Source organism: Lygodium microphyllum, chromosome 4, assembly GCF_053477565.2.
Source record: "Lygodium microphyllum isolate KBCC chromosome 4, Lygodium_microphyllum_v1.1.10, whole genome shotgun sequence".
NCBI classification, from domain to species: Eukaryota; Viridiplantae; Streptophyta; class Polypodiopsida; order Schizaeales; family Lygodiaceae; genus Lygodium; species Lygodium microphyllum.
The window spans coordinates 136,551,311-136,569,738 of record NC_141138.1 but is presented as its reverse complement, the minus strand read 5'-3'; the positions used below and the strand labels follow the sequence as shown (position 1 = coordinate 136,569,738).

The window sequence follows — 18,428 nt, the reverse complement described above, 5'->3', positions numbered from 1 at the left end:
AAGAAGGATTTTGAATATCAACATGTAGGATAGTCTCCTTTTGAACTATATTATATACAGAGAAAACACTTTCAAATTTCTAGAAAAGAACTTCCAAACTTATGACGTTGAATATTTTTTCATATTATTTCCAAATAAACATTATATGGGAACCCTCACAATAGTAGCTTTTAAAGTGACCATGCATCTTTATCATAATGGTGTGAAGTTGTGAAAATATGATTGTTTTTCATTATTTTTTGAACTATCAAGATGGTGTACAATACATTAGATGAATAGATGAATAGGAATCGTTTGTTTTTTTTTGTTTATGGAGGTACATTTGGTCATCAATAGCATAAATTTAAAGCAACACATTTTATGGAAAATAAAAGTAAATCTAGTTTTCAAGCTATTTTACATTCAATATCTTTCCCTCAAAAGCAACTCGTGGTATGAAATGCCCACAAAAGTAGGCTACATTTAAGGGTTTCCCTCTAGGTCCAATCATGAGTATACAAAAAAGGAAAGTAGTTGCATCAAACATACCTACTTTGCTAAGATTGTACTAGCTATTTTGATTTGGAACATCAAAATGCGAGGTGGTAGTTCTATATAAAATCATACACTCGTTTTGTTGCAATAATATATTGAAAATGTCACTTCTTGTCCCTAAGATTGAAAGTAGAAACATTCTCCCTTTTACATACTAACAAAATACCAAAGTTTGAAAATAATCTATAAAATTTTTGGAAAAAAAAGCATCATGAAAAGTTAAGTCCTTTTATGATTCTCATGATAAGATGATTAGAATAAAAGACCAAACTTGACAATTGGTAGATACATGCAATGCCTTGTGCACATAATGGATGTCATCTTGAGCAAGAAGACTCATTGATTTTGTAGTGGTTTTGACCATTGTGATGTTATAGAAATTTAGAGTAGAGAAGCATGTACATTTGAATAGTCTTTTGTACATTGTGTCTAGATGGTATTGCAAATATAAATACCAAAGTATTTGTGGATGATAAAATTCCATGCGTTGTGAACCCTATGAATTATCTTGTAGGTTTGTTGCATGGTGTCTTTGAACATCAAGCGATAAAGTTACATGTTCTGTGAACTCTATGAATCATCTTGTAGGTTTATTGCATTGTGTCTTTCAACATCGAGAAATTAGAGCACATAAGGGGACATGTTTTGAAAAAAATGGTCTTTGGCATGCATCTTCTCACTCTAAGCTTGGTGATGGCCAACCCATTCAATGGAGGGGAGGAAAAAGTAAAATGAAAACTTTTGGCATGAAAACATGAATAGCATGGATGGTTTTCCATCTCATCATATGCCATTAGACTATTATACCTTCCAATATGACAAACATTCTATGATGAAGGACTTTGATTTTGTTTCCATATTGGTTGGAGATGGGGCACTAATCATGCTAAACCCATTAACAATACACTTGTCTTGAGGTAACATACCAAGTGGGATACCTTATTTGACAAAGTTTGACTAAATGTACAAGATTAAAGCTATAAAAGGATTGATAAATAGTACTTGTAGAGAGAGAAACCATGTAAGTGGGAGTTTTCATAATACCATTTGACCATGATGACATTTAGGGTTTCCTCTAGGTATACCCATGCAAAAGGATTGCCATATAGTGATGCATACAATTAGAAATTTACTTGTGTAAGCTATAAAGAGCCATAGTGGATGATTACAAATCAATATCAACTATACTTAGAGCAATATTTAGGGATGCTTTTTTTTCTAGAAATACATATTATGTATGTCGGCTTAATTGACTTGTCATATCTCGATACATTGTTGAGCAAGTTTATCAGCTACATGTGAAGAGGGGCAAACCAAAGGTAAAACTGTTTGTAATAGATCCTGAAACATATATGGAAGTTGTGCTATATTTTCTAAGTACACTCTAAATAGTATCTTTGCAAAATGAGAAGGCTTACAAAGCAATATATATGTGTAGGAGGTGAACTATGGATGGATATGATGACTATTGACTTCTTATAGTTGAACAAAAGGCAATTAAAAATCATAGTAACGGCTCAAAACTTATGTTATGAGGAGCATGAAGAGAATGAATATATGTGCCTACCTAGCATTCCACTCTAATGGTGAAAGGAGCTATCGTTCATGTAATAGGAACTCTAAATGTAATAAGCTCATGACTAAGATTCCCGATGATGCAAAAATGAAAATTTGGCCAAAGTGATGATGTTTCATGAAACTTGATACTGCTAGAATAATGTTTTCTATCCCTTTAAGAAAGCTTAGTATATGTTATAAACCTTAGAACTTTCAATCATACTTAAGATCCAACATTTATAGTTTCCCTTCCTTCCACTATCAACACGCATGGCCATGCATAAACTATGAGTCTTGATAAGAAATTTGAGCCCTCTTTTCAAGAATCAAAAGTTACACAACCATGCTCAACCAAGTTCTAAACTTATAGAAAGAAATATTGATGGCATGATTCTTTTGCTACTATAAAAAACTACTATGTAGGGGCCTCTGATTGAAGGATTATCTTATATTAAAAGTTAGGTAGTTGCATTGAGCCCAAATAACAATTTCAAAATGTATATTATGGTAGTATTTGGGGTTTTGCATAATAATAGGTATATTTTCGAATAAAACTCTTTTCGATTGAAATATTTCCAAACAAAACATTTTCCATTGAAAAAATATTCGATAAAAATTTTGAGTGTATTAATATGGTCCTTCAAGATTTTTAAATAATTTGAAAGCTTTTGTCTTAAAGGCCCACAACAACCTAGATGTGATTTTTAAAGTTTTTTTAGTTTTTGTCTTGAAGGCATGCTTTACACTCCAAAAACTGGATATTAGGACTAATCTCTTGTATTTGTGTTGTGTTAAATGCTTCTATTCATGCTCACACTCTAATAGTAAGTTTAAGTAGTTAAACATTGATTTCTACATGTGTTAGAGGGTCGGCTCACACTCTAGGAATGGATTCTAATTTTGTGGCTTATGATATATTCTCTTGAAGGCTACTAAAGGCATGTCTCATACTCTAGAAATGACATACTAGAATTAGTCCCTTTCTGTTGTGTTGTGTTAGAGGCATGTACTCATACTCACACTCCAGTAGTAAGTCTAAGTGATAAAATGTCCATTCCTACATTTGTTGGAGGTTTGCTCTACTTTCTAGGAATGGACTTAGACTTTGTGGTGCTTATGTTGTATTGTGTTAAAGGGTACTAGAACGGATTGGATCATAAGATATCCATATGTAGCATGCCTCAAATATCTCTTTGAATGTGTTTAGATTTAAAGGATTCTCTAGCAATTAAACCTATAGCAAATGCATTGCTTACTTTTTTTGATAATGCCTTATGTGGGCATTTTATCTATAAAAGCCATCGGGTTATGCCTAAATCTTAATTAATAGTACCTTAATGATATCTATTGTATTGTAATTCACTACAGTTTGAAGCTAGTCTTATATTCTTCATTTCTTATGATGGAGAGGGGGGTGCATAGTTAGTTAGAGCGGCGTGTTAAGAAGAATAGGTGAGAGATTATCATCGCAATGAGTTGTAGGTTTGAAAGGAACAAAAGTCAACAAGTCCAATGTTTTGAGTGTTATGCATTTAGCCCAAAATTTTGATTTTATTGGTGGAACTAGGGATGGTGCAATTGCTTAGGTTCGCAAACTTATGTCATGTCATAGAATAGGAGCATTGTCTACTTACATAGACGAGATCAATGGTGTATCAATCGTCTATACTTGTGACTTACAAACTCTGAAACACATGTGGCTAGTTTAGAAAGGATTTGCTATAAATGATTGATTGCATGTCCTTAGGAAGTAAAATTGAGAAAAACTTAACAAATATAAAACTTAAATTGCAAAATGCAAAACACAAAGCACAAAGCACAAAACTCAAAATTCAAATTTTTCTTACTTGAACAATTTGTATGATATTATTGTGGTTTGAAAATATATCATGCTTATCATAGTTGTTTGGTTGTATGTATATTTAAAAAAGAGAAGGGATAAAAACCCGAAAGGAAAAAAACTCAACATGAAAAAATAAAATGCATGGCCATTTTTTAATTGATTATTGCTTGATGCTATTTGATCTAGTCATTAGGGGAGATTTGGACTCAATTTTAGGCCCTTTAACCTCTTTTGGGTTTCTGTGGAATATTCCATGAGGACAAATTAGGGTGAGGATACTATTATGGAATTTTTGAGGTTAGTTTGTGCTCGATATGAGGCCATATATTGAGTACATACACTCCAAATTTGTTGAAGTTTGGTGTGCTAGAGTCATCTCATCAAGACCTTTCCGATGATATGTTGCATGATATAGTTTTGAGGTACAATGGATATAGTTATCAATGGGCCTAGTTTCTAATAAGATGATGACATAAAATTCTTATAAGGCTCAAAAGTGAGTCTAAATATCCCTAATGTGATTGCTTTTGACTCTCCTTATTTTCTTTCATCTTAAATACCCCTCTTATCATACACACGTTGTTAAGTGAGCAGTGATCCAAATCAAACATCACTCACTACTTGTCAATAATGAGAAGTTAAGGAGTGTCGGATAGGATATTGACTTTGCTGACGAACACAAAATGAAAATTTTTAATCTCTCAAAAACATGACTCCAACAACACATGAACCCAAACAAAACAACTAAGCCTCCTGTAGCTCAAAAAATCATTAAGAATACACTTCAGATAGAGCATCAAATATGAACATCAAAACAATTGTGTGAATAACTTCCATACCTTGCAAAAAGGTTGAAACTCAACATGTTGAATACCTTTGTGTCTTCCAACTTGAAATCCATCATGACAAGTCTCCTTGCTTGCGTATGACCCTTCAATCTCACCTCACATAAGGTACAACTGCTGCAAAGTGAAATACGTGGCAAATCTAGCAAATCAAATCTCAATCATAAACAAAGAATTTAGTGGAAAAATCTAATAAATCAAACATCTCAACTATTAAATACAAACAGCATTATAATACATAAGAGGATTTGAATAACTCAATAGATTGAGAAAGACAAGAGAAAAACGCACGATTAGGCCTAACCTCCCCCATGGCAAAAGCCATGGTTTGCCATCCTTAATTATATATTATAGTTTTACATGGATATTTGCATATATATCTTACATATAATTACAAAGAAAGTACAGATATCAATTGAAATACAGAGTTTTAAGAGTCAAGAGGTATCCTGTAACATGCTGTAGTTGCTGTAGAAGATTCTGTGCTATGAATGTTGGCATTTTGACATCACCATCACATCCGGAGCATGCCAAGACCCTCAAAATGACTCTTGAAGCTCTGAATTCTGATTCCCGATAAGGGAGAATTGAAAAAACTAAGTTTTTGCCATGTTCTCCTGTTTTGTGCACGATCCTATTGCTTTTATAAAGAAAGCTAGAAAAGCCTTCTAAACTTAACCACATTAAGAAAATAGCAAGTATTCCATAAAGAAAGCTTATTTCAATAAAATCATATCTTAAATCTCATATTCTAAAATAATCTATATTTAAAAATAAATTAATTAATAGTACTAAGGACAATGATATAATTATTACTAAAGAAGTTTAAACTTATAACTTACAAATAGAGTAATAATTATAATAATAAAATTTACGCTTAGACTTACGCTAACACCCAGTGCTACCCAAAGCCACCGCTGCTTGCTCTACACATCAACTGAAGCATTCACAATTGTTTATAAATAAAATAAATAAACAATAGAGAATACCTAGCAGTTTTCAGCTACAAAATAAATAAATAGGTTAGAACTCTGTCCTAACCTTAATTTAATACAAGTGCACTCTAAACTCATAAACGTCCATTAGTTTAAATATGTATTTTGTGGAATTACCCACTGTGGAGTCACCCTCGTGCACATTAAATTAACATGACACTAGAAAAGAACATGCATCCCCGTCAACTTCTCGCACAAGGAATCCACCTTGTGTACGAGCCTCAACAAATAAATATAGTTTTACGGAATCCACCACAAAACCTCACGAAATCCACCGTGGTCTCACGGAATCCATCGTGGAATACACCTCTTGGCATCAACAACTTAGATTACAAAAGAAGGATAAGATCCCTTTTCACCTCTCTTTAGCTCTTTATATAGTTTTTTTCCTCATCATCATACATTGAGTTTTAATTGTTTTGCTTTTTATAAAGCTTAAAAAGCTTTAATTGCTAAGAAGAACGAATTACTTTGGAGCTTTTAAAAAACATTTTCTTTTCTCATTTGAATATTAGCACCACCTTCTACATTCACAATCTAATGCCTTCGAATGAAGCCCTAAAGTAGCTGCTCTACTCTTGGTGCTCCTGCATGAATAGGACTCAGTGCCTTCTTCTCTCAAGCAATTTGTCTCCCTTCTTGAGGATTTAACTTCATGGAAGCTTTCATTCCTTCTCCACCCTATCATACTATAGTTCGTAACTGCAGTAATGGTAACATAGAGCTGTCTTGCCCCAAGAATCACCAAATATCTTCTTTACATGCCAGGTTAGATTCTCGAGAGATTGGTCTTTTTACTCTAGTAAGGACACCACATCTATCTTGTCTAGGTGTGCCAAAGAGGTTGCCACTTGTCCACTTCTCTCCAAGTTTCCCCCGTTTACCTAACTTTAATTCGTAGAATTTCTTATTTGGCAACCAACTCATCAACCATATGACCAACATGGCCCCTTTGATCTTGATAAAGAATCCCTTATGATATAATGTGAATCAAATTAGTGAGCACAACTCCAACACTTGATATTCTACACGCTAAGACTAATCATGCATTCAGCTAGCCGCATTTAGAGCAATATTTTTCCACCTGCGATCTTGGTTTTGAGTACATCATCCAGACCTTCACCAATCATTGTGGGCTCTTCTCTCTTGATGATGTTGGAAATGGCACACCAAACAACAATCCTGACATTGCCCAAAAAAGAAGACAACTTTAACAAAAAAAAAAAGTATGTAAGGTGGATTAATGTTGATGAAATTGACCCAGCTGGCCGAAATTAGCAATTTAGATTTTGTAACATTAATCTTGCTTGTAGTCTTTATGGCTGCCTCCACATGCCCATTGAAAATATCGATTTAAGCTTTTATTCAACATCTTCTTTGACTAATATCCCTTATGCTTACAAGTTCTTGGCTAGTCAAATCCAAATATTTGCTTGATTTGTGCTAAATGAGCTTCATATTTTTTGCATGACTTGCAATACACTTTTGTTTTGCAATAACCATTTCCTATGCTAGCAGAACCTCTATTTTCCCAGGCATCTTCAAGATGATCTATGGTGAGGCTAAAGCCTTCAATCACCTTTAAAAGTGAGGATACTTCCATAAAGATCATTGAATGACTAAACAACAAATGAAACTTCTTTAAATTGCTCCAATACTCCAATGAAATCATGAGTAATGTGTGCACAAATATCATCCCCTCTATTTCTTCATCAATATCAAGAACATTTTCAATCCTTTAATTCACTCTGAATTGCTTTTCTACTGTAACAGTATTCCCTTCCCCAAGGACTTGTTCAAATATGACAACCATTGGATGAAAGCCATCCCTTATGTAACTTCTTCAGAATTCTCCTCATGCCTTCTTCCATAAACTCATTTATAAAGTATACACCCTTTGAGTATTTGGAGACTACTTTTTTGCTTCAGATATACTTGCCTTTGTTCATGCATTGTGTCTTAGGAAGAATATATGTATGCAATTCCCAATCATTCATGATTTGAGAAGAGATGCGAATTGGATATATGCGATGCAAACAAACAAGTGACGCTTCACACAAAAATTATGGATGCACTGGAAAAATAGTGCCTAGCCTATCTACATGTGCCAGTGGGTCGTGCAAAATGCAAACATATTTCCTTGATTAGAATTAATCCTTAATCTCGCCTCTCAACACTCAACAAAAAGAAAACATTGTACTTCGCTCCTCCCATCCAAATTCTCTTTGTCGCTCAAAAAAATGATGGTCCTCAAGATGTTGATCAGAGAAACAACCCATCTCACAATTGACAGCATCCTTCATGACCCTTAAACTCACCCAACCACCTTTCCCACTCAACCAAATGTTCCTAACTTGGTGATGAAAATTCCCAACTCTCATACATGTAAGAAACTACGTGTGCTCTTTGAAAGGTGCTCTCTCAGTTTTGTGTGCATCTAAGATTTACTGCATATAACTGCAATAGCCTCATGCTATGCTAGTACTCAATGATGGTGCAAAATGTGCATAAACCCAACCCATGGCATCATGGAAGTAATTAAAAAGATTAGGAGAAGACAACCCCTGAGTGTGGTGCATAGAACAAGTGCAATGTGAAGTGCTTGTAAACCCATCCCCATGATGTGCAAGAGTTTCGACAAGAAAACATAATTATTACAAGATTTTTGACAATTACTAGCAAACTCTAGCTCTATCGTGTCAAAAAAAAAATCCAATCTCGACCAAGGCTATCAAGTTTCCACACTCATAAAATTAAAAAAAATAACAAAAACAAATCCTAAGCTAGACAAACACAGAAAATCCAACTACGAAACAACAAAACAAACAACCACACAAACTTCTAAGCTACCAAAATACAAACCTATCTATAGTTTTTCTAGGGATTTTCATCTTTTGAAAAATGCTTGACATATTTATCCCTCCCTATAGTCTGCAAAAATTCATGTGCAGCAGTTTCTTTCATAAAACCATGCAAGATCTATAAGCCAATCACACTCCATCATTGAGTTCTTCAAACTCAAAAATCAAAAAAATCAATGGCACATCACTCTCAAGCAACTTCTCAGTGAACACACAAAAGTCATCATCACAATTAAAATCCACACAATTTTCAAATCCAAAGTTCTTAAAACAACCCTCACTATCAATGCAAAACATCTCATCATCCACAACAATCCACATACCCCTTCCATCCTCCCAAAGGGAAAACATGACAATTCTAGGGATTTGGAACAACATTTCAACCCTTTCTATGTTGGCCAATTCCATTCCATCCATAAAGATCTCAGGCATCCCAGAAAAAACTAGAAAAACATATTCCATCACTACAAAACATCCAAACACACCATCATCTACATTAAACAGAGACATCTCCTAATATAACTCATCAAAACAAGAAACCTCTACAAGACACCCATCCAAAGTACTCATCTCTTCAAGCAAATAAAACTTCATCTCTTCAATTCCACAATCACAATGGTCAACCTTTTCCATAGCATTCTCACAAACAAACTCAAGAAACCTTTTACAAATAGAAACCTTAGGCAACACATTAAGGGTCCTTTTCCAAACACTCAATTGTCCAATCTTCTTCAACTTCAACCTCAAAATCTTTTTCAAAATCTTTGCCTTGAGTTTTAGATCTCTCTTCCCTCAAATTTTCAATCATTTTCATAGCCTTACTCAAAATTCTTTTCACATCCTCATCAATATCACTTTCATGCTCCTTAAAGCCCCAACCAAAGTCATCACAAACATCATCAAAAACTCCACGAGAGCTTAAAGAAACCACAAGACTTTCAGATGAAGTTTTCTCTTCTTCATTGTTGCCCATATCAACCATACAGTCATCTATTAAATCCTCCTCAATTCTCTCTTCATGAGCTCTTTCAATAGAAATCTCTCATTTCTCTTATCTCTCCCCATCTCTCTCAAGATTAACTAACTCAACTGCAATAGATGACACCTCTTAATCAAAATCACTTTTTGAACTCTCATCCCCACTATCATCTTCCTCAAAACTATCACTCTTTGTCATCCTCATTCACTAATTCCTTTCTTGACGTCATGTCAAATTTCTTTGGTACCCCTCTTCAGTCATTCATAAATTGTTATAATTCCTTTCCCCCAATCTTTTATTGCTCTTGCTTTCCTAAGCCAAGGTCTACCCAATATAAGCGAAAAATCTCCCAACCCTACTGGCATAACATGACAATCAATTTTCATAGACACACCATAAACCTTCACTTCCAAATTCTAAATGATACCTAAGCACCTAACGTTAGCATGATTAGCAAGTGTGATTTGAACCCTTGACTCTTCAATAATTTGAAGTCCAAACTGTTCTACACATGCATGAGTAATCACACTAATTTGCGCTCCTCCATCAATATATGCTTTACCTATATTCTAATTCATATACCAAGCATCAACAATAGGGCAAATATCACGCAACTCTTCTACACTCAAAACTCTCACTATTCCTTTCTTTTTTTCCTTAAACTTTGGATTCACTAATTTCTTCCACTTTCCTCTCATCTTAGGGCACAACTCCATCAACTGAGCAAAAGATATATCAGCTTTCTTATCCATCATATCCCTTTTAGGGTCATAGTCACTCTCTCCTTCTCCCAATGGAACATTAGTAGCATGATAATGTTTCCTAGGTAATCTCAATTTATTTTCTTCTCTCCTCTCTTTGTTTTTCTTTCTCTTTCCTCACCAACAATACTAGTTTGAGGTTCATCTCTCTCAGTATCTCTCTTTTTATTGCAAGCACTACATCCACAGTTTTATTTTCCTCATTCTAATTTTCTAAAAGAACACAATTAATATTGGGGTAAAAGACCTCTGGGCCTGCCCGTGCACGCTGTGACCACCCATTCTTTATTCATATATAATATGATAGGGAAATAAGGCTATCAGTTCAGTTGGACAGCACCTACATTGTGTGTGCTCTTCTCTCCCACATCTTCCTCTTCTCCTTCTCCACTGCCATTGCATCCCCTTCAACTGGTATCAGAGATTTGGATCAAATCTTGATCGTGGAGCTTGGCCCGACATTACTTCAGCCTGGATTGAAGACCTAGAGCTTGGAACTTCAATGCCAGCCATGGCTTCTTCCCCCCGAGGTAAGATTTCATCTCCTGCCTCTCCCAGGCCCTCATAGGCTCTTTGCATGTGTTCCGTAGCTTCATTGGGCACCTTGTATGCCCCCATTTTCCCCCTTATCCTCAGCATAACTAGCAGGGCCCACAATAGCAGCTCACGTTTTTTTTGCGCCTATTTTAAAATCTAGCTCAAAAATCCCATTTTTTCTCATATCTCGGGCATCCAGAACTTGATTTAGGCAAGATAAGAGTCTAACTTGGGGTTTTGGCACGCAAAGTCGATGTTAGATTTTCCAAATTCTGATCACAAAATTTTCTGTAACAGATCTAAGTTGATTTACAACAAGAAAATGTCATGCTCTTAGCTTATGTGATACTCCTGAGGCTTGGTATTTGATGCCCAAATGCTTTGGGGATGTTTGCCCAATGTTTTGAGATGCTTTGGGACTTGGTTTGAGCTTCTATAGCTCGATTTATGCATGGATTTACTACTGTATATTGTTTGGGCAACAAGGTTTTATTAGGGGACGGCTTATACATAATGCTCTTTGTTAACATTCGGGTGTCTTGTTGGATGTATTGATGCTTGGTCATCATGGTTTATGCTCGGATATGCTATTTGAGAACTATTGAGCCTTGGTTTAGATGCGGACACTTCGTTGTTGGTTGGGATTTATGCTACCTTGGTTGACAGGTTATTTTACCTCCGGTTTGGTTATGCCTATGGTCTACGGGTGCTCCCAACTACTCGGGATGATATACTGATGTATTTGGATGATGCCACTTTGATGTTTATGCTCCCAGATACTTCTTGATTAAAGAGTAGAGCTCAATTCTTGGTTCACTATCATTTTCTTTGTAGCTGGCATTTCACTTGACAAGGTTTATGCCCCATGCTACCCATTACAAGACTCGTGTCTGATGTGGATGCTTTTGGGCTCAGTTATAGTATGGCAGATGTTTGGGATTGAAACGACTTGCATTTGAGAACTTTGTGGAGTAGTTTACATTTGGTTGGCTTATCACTTATGCAGCTTGGATGCTATTTGGCCCTTAATGCCCCGATTATGGATCTTGGATTTACTTGGATGCAGATACATGTTTTGAGCAGTGCTTGCTCCATTGTCTTGGCAGTTGGTTATTGAGATTTCATTGCTCATTGATGCTTGGTTCTTTATGGATTACTCCTTGATTAGCGGACTTCTTGATAGTGCTTGGGTTTAGCAATTATGGCTTTGTTGCTTCTGTGTTGCCTAGCTTCTATGCTAGTTGGGTTGCTTTTGCCCATACAAGTCAAAGAGCAATTCCTCTTGATGCTTACCTAGCTATGCACTTTGTCTACTATCATGTACTTTACAGAGCCACTTACTTGGATGTTGTTGTACAGATACTTGGGCTTCTCCTGGAGCTTGACCATTGCAAGATCTTATGCCACTTACCGATCTTGCATTGACTTGGATACTACTATGTGGTCTGATGTACTATAGAGTCATGTTTGCCATTATGGTTATGGGTTGAATACCATATGCTCTTATGATAGATGTCTTATGCTTTACCGTATTGTGGTTGGTTATGTCATGTAGTTGACTACGAATCTTCTTCATGTGGGAGCTTTTGCATCCTTGGTTGATGCCTGTATGTCCTCCCGTCTGTTGAGGTTTCATGAGCCATTGTAGCATGCTTCTATCATTGATGTACTTGGAGATGATTGTCTTTATGAGCAAGTTCCCTCCATTGGGATAGCCCTTGACTTCTTGAGCTCCGTGGATGCTATGGATAGCCCTATTCATGATACTTGGATTCCTTGTTGTCTTCTACAGGTTCTTCTACTTTAGATGTTGTTTGCTTCCATTGTGGGAAGCTTGGGCATGTTCAAAGAAAATTCTTTAGATGGATTAGAGAGCACGAGAGACAGAGACGGATTCGACATGAGCAGAGAGTCAGATATACGGCAGATGCAGTAGGTGTTACCACTCTTAGTAGTGGTGAGGTACATGCGACACCCATGATGATGTAGTTGAGAATATACTCCTGTCATCTTGTTTCCCTACAGCTTACTTGCTCAGTGATCAGGCCTATGCGGGCTTTTGGACTCTATGGCATCTTGTCATGTTACCCCTCATTGAGCATGGTTCTCTTCTTACACGGAGGTTGACGGATGTATTGATTTGGGCCTTGAGCAGTCTTATACTATTGTTGGTACAGTCTTATACCCCTCATAGAGCATGGTTCTCTTCTTACACGGAGGTTGACGGATGTATTGATTTGGGCCTTGAGCAGTCGTATACTATTGTTGGTATAGGGGATATACACCTAGCTTTGCCTAATGGGATTTCTCTTATACTCAGGGATGTTTTACATGTTTCCATGCTCAGTAAGAGCTTGATTTCTATCAGTCAGCTGCATAATGCAAGATATACTATTTCTCTTCAAGATAGGTCATGGAAGATCTGTCGTGGTTGCTTGGTTTTGGCCAAAGGTTCTAGAGTTGGTTCTCATTACCCAATGCATGTCTCTCATGTGGGAGATTCTATGGTTGCAGTTATCCGGATACCACATGCATTAATATGGCATTATTGCCTAGCCCATATGCACCATAGAGAGATCTTGATGCTTGCCTTGATTGTACTCTTGGTCCTTACAGAGCCCTCTTGGGTTATGGCAATCGTACGAGGCATGCTCCTCTAGATCTTGTTCATTGTACAGTGTATGGGCATATGCCTTCCCAGTCACTTGGTGGAGCATCATACTTTGTGACCTTTGTTGATCATGCTACCCACCGTGTTTGGCTTAGTGCAAATTGAGGATGTTGCAGTTATGCTTGACAGGTTTATGGATTCTGCTGGTAGCATGCCTAGGTACTTGTAGATGGATTATGAGAGTCATGCTCTCTCTCCTAGCTTTTGGACCTCTTTTCAGCAGTATGGCATTGATTTCTTATGCCCACGGTATTATGGGATTACTCATGGCATGTGTCTGACCTTACAGGCAAAGGTTCCTTCTATGATTACCACAATTGGGTTGTCTTATGGCTTTTGGGCTGAGGCCCTTATGACGGCAGTCTATTTGGTTAACAAGACGCCGTGCTTGACCTTGGATGGTATTACGCCCCATGAGGCATGGAGTGGCATGCAATCCTCCTATGATTATTTGAGGATGTTTGGCTACCAGGCATTTGTATGTATGCCACATGAGCCTATGTCGCGTAGATGTATCCTCCTTGGTTATGGAGATGGTGACTTTAAGGCCTACAAATTATGGGATTTGGATGCCCAGCAGGTCATACGTAGCCGTCATGCTGTCTTTTATGAGATGCAGACACCTCTCAGGCCTCTTGATGAGCATTCAGTACACTTTATGGGCTGATTTTACAACAACTATAGTGTCATTACAACAAGTTGTTTATGCTGAAAATGAGGCACTTATTGGCCTAGATGACATAACTATGCATAGGAGTCAGGGTCAGGATGTTGGTGGTCAGCTAGACCCCTTGCAAGCTCATGAGAGTCATTTTCTTATAGTTTTGCAGGCTAGATAGCCATCCATAAGTCAATCTTCCACTTCGCTGAGGCCACATGTAGTCTTGAGACCCCGCTGGATGAGTGTCTGGGATGTTGGCTCTCTTTCAGTGATTGACTCTAGAGAGTTTGACTACTCTCCGCTGTCTTTTATGCACCATGCTGATGTTATTTGCAACTCTGATGCTTTAGAGCCGTGCACTGATGAGTTGTGTTTGATTCATGTGAAGCATTCTTGGATTGCTCCATTGTATGGAGTTGTGGGATCACTTATCTCTTGGATGTCATGGACTCGGGGATGCTTGACTCTTCTTCTACACAGGTTCCCAACACTTCTTGCACAGCTCGCTTTCTGATTGGGCGTTGGGTGAGATGTCATAATTTCTCACCTTATCTTTTTTTTCTTTTCTTTGTTTTCACTCCCCCAACCACATTGGCCTTTTAGTGGGAGGTTGTTGGGGTAAAAGGCCTTTGGGCCTGCCTGTGTACACTGTGACCACCCATTCTTTATTCATATATAATATGATAGTGCAATAAGGCTAACAGTTCAATTGGACAACACCTACATTGTGTGTGCTCTTCTCTTCTGCATCTTCCTCTTCTTATTCTCCACTACCATTGCATCCCCTTCAATTAATGATATTTTTCCTTTCTCTTCTTCACTCAACCTAGGAACTTGAGAAGTAGAATCATTTTTTATTTCTATCCGAAAGTAATTTGGTCTATTAGGCAAGTTTTGAGATAAAGGATACATTTCCCCTCTTGCTCTAGGTGGATAAGGACAATTTGGGCTTACATGACCTAACTCTCCAGAAGAAAAATAAGCCACCATTGGTCTTCAAAAATATCCTCTTCCACTTCCTATGTTTTCCTAACTGGTTTGTCCTACAAGTCCTCCACTTCATCTTCCCCAAGGTCTTCCTCTCAAAGCTCCTAATCTCATATTTTACATTTGACCTGATAAAACTTATCTCAACCTCCAATGCTAATTCAACATTTTGTCTTGTTAGAACTTGAAAACTTTGTGCATTCCCTTGCCAAATTTGGTCTCTCTTTTCAATGTTAGGTGTTCTAAATGATTCTCTCTTTCTAAATTTCTTAAAGTTTCTCTCATTTTCTATGGAAATCATTACAACTTCCTCAAAAGTACTTGGTTCCTTAATATTCCAATTTCATTCTCACCTCTCCCTGTAATTTCTCCAAAAAACAAAATTCAACATTTTTTGTATTCTCTGTCCTAGACGTAAAGATGCATTCCAACAATCCCAAAGTCTGGTGTACTTAAAGGCAAAAAATTATATGGTCTGGTCTTCTTTTTTCTGACAAGTTTCCATTTTTCTCCAAAGGTCTTGAGAAGTTTCAGTTTCCTTAAAATGGTTTAGAAACGCCTACTTGGTTCTTCATATTCCATAGAAATAGGAGGATTTCTCAATCTGAGATTTTTTTCATAATCGTCAAACCAATTACGACCTTCATCCACAACAACTGGAATTTCAGAATTTGAAGTTTCAGGGTTGCGTCACTTATGCATCGAATAATATATCCAAGCTCTAATTTTTCGAGGAATCAGTGAGGATCCTCTCCTTTTTCTCCATAAAATTCAGGAAATGAATTGATCATCAAAAAACAATCTCAAACTAGAAATCAATCCACAAATCTCTAACAAAGTCAAGTTTTTCAGCACAGCTCAGTGGGGGCACCAAAAAAGAGATGTTAAGCGAGCTGTGATCGAGATTAAGCCTCACTCACAACTCGATAATGAGACGTTAAGGAGTGTTGGATAGAGTATTGACTTTGTTGATGAACAGTACCAAACAAAAACTTTTAATCTTTCACAAACACAACTTAGAAAACACATGAACCCAAAGAAAACAACTAAGCCTCTTGTAGCTCAAAAAATCATCAATGATATACTTCGAATAGAGCATCAAATACGAACATCGAAACAATAGTGAATAACTTTCCATACCTTGCAAAAGGTTGAAACTCAACATGTTGAATACCTTTGCATCTTCCAACTTGAAATCCATCACAACATGTCTCCTTGATTGCGTGTGACCCTCCACTCTCACCTCAGATAAGATACAAATTGGATTACAAAAGAAGGGTAAGGGCCCTTTGCACCTCTCTTTAGTTGTGTAGTTTTTTTCACATCATCATACGTTGAGTTTTTATCATTTTTGCTTTTTGCTTTTTGCATTCAACGCCTTCTTCTCTCCGGCAACTTGGCTCCCTTCTTGCAGGTTTAACTTCATGGAAGCTTTCATTCCGTCTCCACCCTATCATATTGTAGTCCCAAATTGGACTGATAGTTACACAAAGCTGTCTTGCCCCAAGATTTTCAAAACATATTCTTTACATGCCATGTTAGATTCTTGAGGGGTTGGTCTTTTTACTCTAGTAAGGATGCCACACCTACCTTGTAGAATGCTGCTCTCTAGGAGTGAAAGAGAGGTTGCCACTTGCTGAATGTCCACTTCTCTTCAAGTCATCGTGGGCTCTTCTCTCGATGATGTTGGAATTGGCACACCAAACAACAATCCTGACATTGCCCAAAAAAGAAGATGACATTAACAAAAAAAAATAGTATGTAAGGTGGGTTAATGTGGATGAAATTGAGCTAGCTGGCCAAAATTAGCAATGCATTCTTCTCCCATCCTTTGATGACCTTCTCAACCTTCTCTAATTTATTGTCTCAATCTTCTCCACTTTGAAGTTGCTTCTTGGATTTTGTAACATTAATTTTACTTCTTGGATTTTGTGCATAAACCCAACCCATGGCATGGAAATGATTAAAAAATTTAGGAGACAGCCCCCAAGTGCAGTGTGAAGTGCTCGTGAACTCATAATCCGTGTGATGTGCAAGATTCTCGATAACTAAACATACATGTTTCAAGATGTTCGGCAAGTACTAGCAAACTCTAGCTCTATTGTCTCCAAAAAACTCCAATCTCGACACAGGCTATCAAGTTTCCACACTCATAAAAATCAAACAAAATAACCAAAAAAAATTCTAAGCTTGACAAACAGAGAAATTCCAACTACAAAATGACAAAACAAACAGCCATGCAAACTTCTAAGCTACAAAAAATCAAACCTATCTACAATTTATAAAAGGGTTTTCGATTTTTGAAAAAACGCTTGACAATGTACATAACTCATTTGTACCCATTATCTCACGCTTACTATTTCATTTGTACTAGTTCACTTGTGCCATTTATTCACACTCACAAGTGCATTTGCACTAGCTCGATCAAACCCGTTTGTTTGCATATGCATTAGTGTCATTGCACATAGTTCATTTGCACTAGTTCCTTTGTACTTAATTCATTCACACTAGCTCCTTTGTCCTTGATTTGCTTGCATTTAGTTTACTTGCATAAAGATCATTTGCACAAATTTTATTCACTCGTGCATCGTTTTCTCAAAGCTCATTCACAATAGATCATTCATACATCATTCATTCGCACATAGATTGTTTGCACATAGCTAATTTGTATAAAGATCATTTGGATCTAGATCATGCATGCGTAGTTCATTTGCACCTAATTCATTCACACAAAGTTCATTCACACAAAGTTCATTTGTATAAAGATCATTTGGATCTAGATCATGCATGCGTAGTTCATTTGCACCTAATTCATTCACACAAAGTTCATTTGGACAAAGATCATTTGAACCTACACAACTCACACAAAGTTCATTCACACCTAGATCATTCACCCAATGTTTAGTTACACTAGTTCATTTGCACATGGATCATTCACACAAACTTCATTTGCACCTAGTTCATTCACACATAGATCATTCCCAGTCACCTCACTTACAAGCACTCTTGATAAATGTGAACAACACCATAATCCCCTCTATCATTTGAAGTAGACCCTCATAGCCCTTGACTCACCTAGCTCCTTACTCTCTCTCCTATGAATTTCTAATAGGTATAGGCTTTCCTTCTGTGTTGGGCCAAAATGTATGTTCTCAATGAGGGTGCAAACTATTGTGCATGTGCAACTAAGTTTACTT

The 18,428-nt window shown here is 36.9% G+C and overlaps 1 long non-coding RNA gene across 2 annotated transcripts; it reads right to left on the bottom strand.

Annotated features, from left to right (window-relative positions):
- Window positions 1–415: 415 nt before the first annotated feature.
- On the bottom strand, window positions 416–17,851 carry LOC148037668 (uncharacterized). 2 transcript variants are annotated; one of them, XR_015690796.1, is made up of 4 exons: window positions 17,634–17,851; window positions 16,822–16,944; window positions 16,372–16,681; window positions 416–4,896 (listed from the first exon to the last, which is right to left on the bottom strand). It is a non-coding gene; the product is annotated as an uncharacterized LOC148037668 (long non-coding RNA). The 2 variants fall into 2 exon arrangements; XR_015690797.1 differs by having other exon boundaries at window positions 416–4,893.
- Window positions 17,852–18,428: the final 577 nt, after the last annotated feature.